At 36.1% G+C, this 6,998-nt stretch overlaps 1 non-coding gene across 1 annotated transcript; it reads right to left on the reverse strand.

The window, feature by feature from the left end:
• Positions 1–300: 300 nt before the first annotated feature.
• LOC112429376 (U6 spliceosomal RNA) lies at positions 301–407 on the reverse strand. The gene has a single exon (XR_003021568.1). It is a non-coding gene; the product is annotated as a U6 spliceosomal RNA (small nuclear RNA).
• Positions 408–6,998: the final 6,591 nt, after the last annotated feature.

The following is a 6,998-nucleotide window of genomic DNA, read 5'->3' on the forward strand; positions in this document are numbered from 1 at the left end:
TGTGGCAATGAGGAGAATGTATATTCTGTTGTTTTGGGGTGGTGAGTTCTGTAGATGTCTATCAGGTCCGTTTAGTCCAGTGTTGAATTCAGCTCTTTAACATTTTTGTTAATTTTCTGACTTGATGGTCTGCCTGATTGAAGCAGGGTATTGAAGTCTCCCACTATTATTGTGTGGGAATCTAAGTCTCTTTGAAGATCTTTAAGAACTTGCTTTATGAATCTGGGTGCTCCTTTATTAGGTCCATATATATTTACGATAGTGAGGTCTTCTTAGGGAATCGAACCCTTTACCATTATGTAACTATATAAAATGGTCAAGAATTTGCATGTCATCCTTGTGCATGGGCCATGCTAACCTTCTCTGTATCATTCCAGTTTTAGTATATGCACTGCCACCATTAGTTCTCTAAGGTCAATAGTTATGTACCCTCTTTCCTTCCTGATGTGAGTCTGCTTTATCTTTTTTCTTGATCAGCCTAAATAAAGTTTTGTCAATTTTGTAGATATTTTAAAGAATTGACTTTTGGGTTTTTAAATATCATCTTTGTTTTCAGTCTCTATTTCATCAATTTCCACTCTCATCTTTGTTATATCCTTCCTTCTATTCCTTCTATTTGCTTTGGCAGTTGGGGTCATCCTGTGGTGTGAATAACCCCACAGGGTCTGCCCCAACAGAAATCTACTCCAACTCCACAAAGCAAATAGAAGGAAGGAGGGAGTTTAAGGTGGGAGTTTAGGTTATCTCAAAATAACCTAAACTTTCTCCTTTTTTAATATAGACATTAACAGATATAAACTTCCCTCTCAGTACTACTGTCTCTACATCCAATAAGTTTGGAATGTTATGTTTTCATTTTCTTTCACCTTATTTTCTAATTTCCCTTGCAACTTCCTCTTTAAAACATTTGTCTCCTAATGAGAGATGTCACGCTGCATGGAGTGTTACTCCCATCTACTGCTAGCAGATTGAATTTAACAACGCTTTGATTCTCTCTCAGAGCTATTGGTGATGCCTCATTGCAAACTGACACTTTTTCTTGTTATGTTTTGCACTTCTCAACTAATCACTTAACTCTGGCCACACAGTTATGACCATTGGAACTAATCTGTGTCATAGGTTTGGCTCTCCAGATGATTAGGACTGATAATGGTACACTTTTTATTACAAAATAAAAACTTGACAAGTGGCTAAAAGTCAAAGTATTCAATGGACCCTCAATTCACTGCCATCAATAGGCATCTGATGTTTTTGAGCATGTATACAGCCTTATCAAAAATTGACTCTAAAAGTTTATGATTCTATCTCCCTCAGTGTCTCCTGGTCCATACATCCTGACAAGACACTTTAATCACTAATTACAGCTGTCCCTAGAAAAGAATCACCTCTTCTTAGAGACTTTCTGGGTAATGAATGGGATGAAAGTATTGAAGAATTATATAGACCTATTTTGAGATTGTAAGATTGTGTCTTGATTATTTTTTAGCATGATACTTGTTTTTCTCTAATGACAAACTGAAGCTGGTCTTCTTGTTATACACTTTAAGGGGGCCCAGAGAATTCCAATTTAATTCTAGTTGAGCCACCTGCATTCTCTGGTTGGACTGACATGATCCCACATCATAAAAATAATCACTATGATGTTGAGTACAATGCTCACTGAGTCTCCCTGTATTGGCTCAAGCAAAATAAGATAAATGATATAGTGAGTTTCCATAAATTTTATAAAAATGTCCTTTAACTCACACACACATTCCCTCCGTATCTGGTTGCAAATTGAAGATGACTGGAAGAAGTAAAATTATAGCTACTGAATTTGGACATACTTACTTGTTTGTTTGTTTAGTAATAGTGGAGGAAACAAACAACCCACATGAGAAAAATAGTATTTTACATCTTGGAGGTATGGAGCAAGTAGGGCATTAACGATCTTTCATCAAAACATCTTGTAGCCACCGTCGTTACTAAAAACATGATGTTTCTCTCCTAAACCATTATGTGTCTAGAATTTAATTGATTCATGGGTCTGTCTACTCACAACTCTCAACCCCACTGATGCTATTTTATGATAGCCGTTTCCCTTAATCCTTCCAAGAAATCTGCCAAACACCAGAGGATGACCCCAACTCCTGAACCTCTCAGGCAAAACCTATCAGTATCTCCAGATGTCTTCTCTATTCCCATTCCCATAGCCACTACTCAACCACTCATGGGTTGGACAAATGCCACCCAGCTGGTGGCACAAATATATATGACAGTTTGGGCTGAGTGCCCTCAGGAAATCCTTCCAAAAATCAGGACTAGACTCAATTATTCAAATTGAATTAAGAATCTTACAGTTAATCAGCTGGCCAAGAGGTCATGTTGAAGACACTATAAAATTCTGCCCCTACTGATGTAGGTTCTACTTGGAGGTTACCAACAATTGTTAGCAAACCTTTGTTTCTAGTGGTACCACATACACCCTTGGGACGGTACTTCTTGTTTGAAAGCCAGACATTAACTTCCCTCTCTCCCAAAAACACTGCAACTTGCACCTTAGCGGTGGTCATAAGAGATTTTCCAGTGTTAAAGAAAACACCAGCAATGGATTATAATGTAGTCCTTAGATGACCATAGCAATCTCTCTAAAATGAAACTACACATGGTTACTTGGAGGAGCTACCTGGGTAATTGGAGCTAGCTGGAGGGATAATTGACTTGTTATTTTTGCACACTCTGTAAGCAGTTGTCCCTATACTGTGGTCATTAGATTAGAAACAGTGGTATGAAATTTGTTTCTCACTTTAGCTGAAGTGGTCAATGATACCACTTTAGTCCTAGAAGTCATCAGGTCAGCTCAATTTATTGGCCAGGGTTTTTATGGATAGATAGGTGCAAACCAAGATGAGGTCTGTGCAATTGCTTTTGTAACTGTATTAATGTCCCAGGTCAACTGGAGCCATCAATACAGAAACTTAAGAAGAAAGCCACATGGCCTTCTAAGATAGACTGTAATGGTTTATGACTTTTATTTCTGTTGGTTCTTGGACCCTGGGAAGCATTGTTAAGCTCAACACGGAAGGTCAACAGCCACTGATTTGAATCCTATTGGTAGTAGCCTTAATTAAATGCTTGTATAAGACCAATTAGATACACTAATTACCAGCCTCTGCCAGACTAATCACAGTCACCAACAGAGTGGCATCCTCAGGGGAAAATTTGCCAGAAGTCAAGATAGTGTAGAAAAGAACAAACCTCTATTTCTCTTTTACTTTTCACATAGATTGTGAGTGAGGTATTGCTCTTCCTTTTTCAGGACTATCTTTTCATGAATACAACATGAACAGCCTCTGGAAGATTGTACCACTCTCCAGAGGAAAGAATAGGTTTGCTTATGCTTACTCTTTAATATAATAAAGATAATTGTTCCCTCTGTAGTAAAATGATAGGCCTTCTTACCACCGATTATAAAAGATTTGGGTTTCCTAAGTTCAGCATACTTCTTTAACATAATCCACTATTTGTCCAGCATCTCTCTGGGTCCTATAAAACTTGGGGGCATAAGGGAATTGATGAAAATATGCTGATGCTTATATTGCCTATTCTTCCATAGTAATAAACTCCTTTCTCTTTGACCCAGGGCTCTTATATCTTCTGCAAACATAATATGACAGGTGAATATGACAGTGTAAATGTAGGGTAATATATTAGACACTTCACAGTTCTTGACATGCAGGAGAGAAAACACTCCAAAAAAAAAACAAAACAAAAAACTTTTATCATACTACAGGGTGTAATTCACTTTTGTATCTAATTTAGAAATATTATTTCAGCATTTTTTTATTAGTTTTATCATCCTAGTTTTTAAAATCCATTTCAACCCTCTGTTATTCTGTTAGTTATCATCTTAATGATTAAAGTAAAAATATGATGTGCTGACAATGCATATTAGAATTTTGTCTGTAACAATTTAAGGATTTTGCCTTTATAAAAGCATAATCTCACTAACAATGGGCTCTATGACTCCTCCCTCTTTTCTATCTTTTCCAGCATACTTTACAAAATTGAATTAATAAATGGGAAATTTTATACTTTTATACTTTGCTCTGCTTTTTTCACGTCCTGCATGTTTCCAACAAGATTTGACAAGTTTTGAACTAAAGAATAAATTTATATACATATAAAACAACAAGGACATGAAAAGAAAAAGAAAAAGAAATCCAGAAAGTGTATATAGTTATTACTATCATTCTCCAAATGGATAAATGACTGACTGACTAATACACGAGTGAATGATTTAGCTAGGTGTATAAGCAGCTGGAATTAGAGATTTAATCACTCTTTATTAACCATTGTTTTCATATACCCAATTTTTTTTAGTTTTGCATTTTTTTGAAGTAGAGCTAACCAACTCTGAAATGTATTGTTTGTATAATAAAATATTGTTTTAAATATAACTAGTATTTTCCAGGAGATCATAGAGTGTAATTGGATATGTGTTACATCAGAGCTTATCAAAGAACAATATGCTTTTTAAAATATAGAAATATACATATGCAGATGCTCCTTGACTTATGATTGGATTACATCCCTACAAGCCCATTGCAAGTTGAAAATATCATAAGTCAAAAATGTATTTAATACCCCAATAAACCCACCAGAAGTAAAAAAATATCGTAAGTTAAACTGTCATAAGTTGGACTATCATAAGGAATACAGGGTTGTCTGTATTTCTTTCTAAATATTAGAATACATACACCATGTGTATCTGGATCATATATACATACATATATATGTGTATATATTATGCAAAGAAAGAAAAGAGTGCAGGCTTTTATTCTTCCTTTATCTACTAAAAGCCCGTAGACATTCCACTGATATATCACAAGATTTCAGCATTTCAGTATTATTCTCAATCCATTTAAGAACACATCACTGAAATTTCATATGCAGACAAGCAAACATGCTATGTTCTTCTAAATCTAATTACTCAAATCTTCATTAATACAAACAAAGTAGCACAAAGGGAGCAGTAATATTCAATTAAAATAATTATGAAGCCTACAGCTCCCCTTGATAGAGCACAAACAATTACATATACAGGTTTTCTGTGCAATTAACACATATATCCCCATGGTAAACCTGAAAACCATAATACAAACTGCACAAAGTTAAACAACTCCAGGCACAAAATCTAACAACCCCTGATGTAAGTAGGGCTTTTTAAATTTATTTTTATTTCAACAGGTTTTTGAGGACCAGGTGGTGTTTGGTCACATGAATTTCTCTAGTGGTGATTTCCAAGATTTTGGTGCATCCATCACACAAGCAGTGTACACTGTACCCAATGTGTCTTTTATCCCTCAACCCACTCCCATCCTTTCCCCCCAGTCCCCAAAGTTCATTTTATCATTCTTATGCCTTTGCATCCTCAAAGTTTTTCTCCCACTTACAAGGTGAGAACATACGATGTTCGTTTCCCCATTCCTGGGTTGCTTCACTTAGAATAATAGTCTCCAATTCCATCCCGGTTGATGTGAATGCCATTATTTTGTTCCTTTTTACAGCTGAGTAGTATTCCATGGTATATACATACCACGTTTTCATTATCCACTCATTGATTGATGGGCATTTGGCCTGGTTCCATATTTTTGCAATTGTAAATTGTGCTACTAAAAACATGCTTATGCATGTATCTTTTCATATAATGACTTATTTTCCTCTGATTAGATACCTAGTAGTGGGAATGCTGGATCAAATGGTAGATCTACTTTTAGTCCTTTAAGGAATCTCCACACTGTTTTCCATAGTGGTTGTACTAGTTTACATTCCTACCAACATTGTAAAAGTGTTCTCATTTCGTTACATCCATGCCATCTATTATTTTATGATGTTTTGATTATAATCATTCTTACAGAGCTGAGGTAGTATCATATTATGGTTTTGATTTGCATTTCCCTGGTAATTAGTGATGTTGAGCATTTTTCCATATACTTGTTGGCCATGTGTATATCTTTAGAGAACTACCTATTCAAGTCCTTAGCCCAATTTTGATGGGATTGTTTGTTTTTTCCTTGCTGATTTCTTTGAGTTATTTGTAGATTCTGCATATTAGTCCTTTGCTAGATGTATACGTTGTGAAGATTTTCTTTTATTATTATTATTATTATTATACTTTAAGTTCTAGGATACATGTGCATAACGTGCAGGATTGTTACATATGTATACTTGTGCCATGTTGGTGTGCTGCACCCATCAACTCGTCAGCACCCATCAACTCATGATTTACATCAGGTATAACTCCCAGTGCAATCCCTCCTGCCTCCCCCCTCCCCATGATAGGCCCCAGTGTGAGATGTTCCCCTTCCCAAGTCCAAGTGATCTCATTGTTCAGTTCCTACCTATGAGTGAGAACATGCGGTGTTTGGTTTTATGTTCTTGCAACAGTTTGCTGAGAATGATGGTTTCCAGCTGCATCCATGTCCCTACAAAGGATACAAACTCATCCTTTTTTATGGCTGCATAGTATTCCTGGTGTATTCCTGCATAGTATTCATGGTGTATATGTGCCACATTTTCTTAATCCAGTCTGTCACTGATGGACATTTGGGTTGATTCCAAGTCTTTGCTATTGTGAATAGTGCCATATAAACATACGTCTGCACGTGTCTTTACAGCAGCATGATTTATAATCCTTTGGGTATATACCCAGTAATGGAATGGCTGGGTCATATGGTATTTCTAGTTCTAGATCCTTGAGGAATCGCCATACTGTTTTCCATAATGGTTGAACTAGTTTACAATCCCACTAACAGTGTAAAAGTGTTCCTATTACTCCACATCCTCTCCAGCACCTGTTGTTTCCTGACTTTTTAATGACTGCCATTCTAACTGGTGTGAGATGGTATCTCATTGTGGTTTTGATTTGCATTTCTCTGATGGCCAGTGATGATGAACATTTTTTCATGTGTCTGTTGGCTGTATGAATGTCTTCTTTTGAGAAATGTCTGTTCATA

The sequence above is a fragment of the Macaca nemestrina genome, chromosome 10 (genome assembly GCF_043159975.1).
Source record: "Macaca nemestrina isolate mMacNem1 chromosome 10, mMacNem.hap1, whole genome shotgun sequence".
In the NCBI taxonomy this organism is placed as follows: domain Eukaryota; kingdom Metazoa; phylum Chordata; class Mammalia; order Primates; family Cercopithecidae; genus Macaca; species Macaca nemestrina.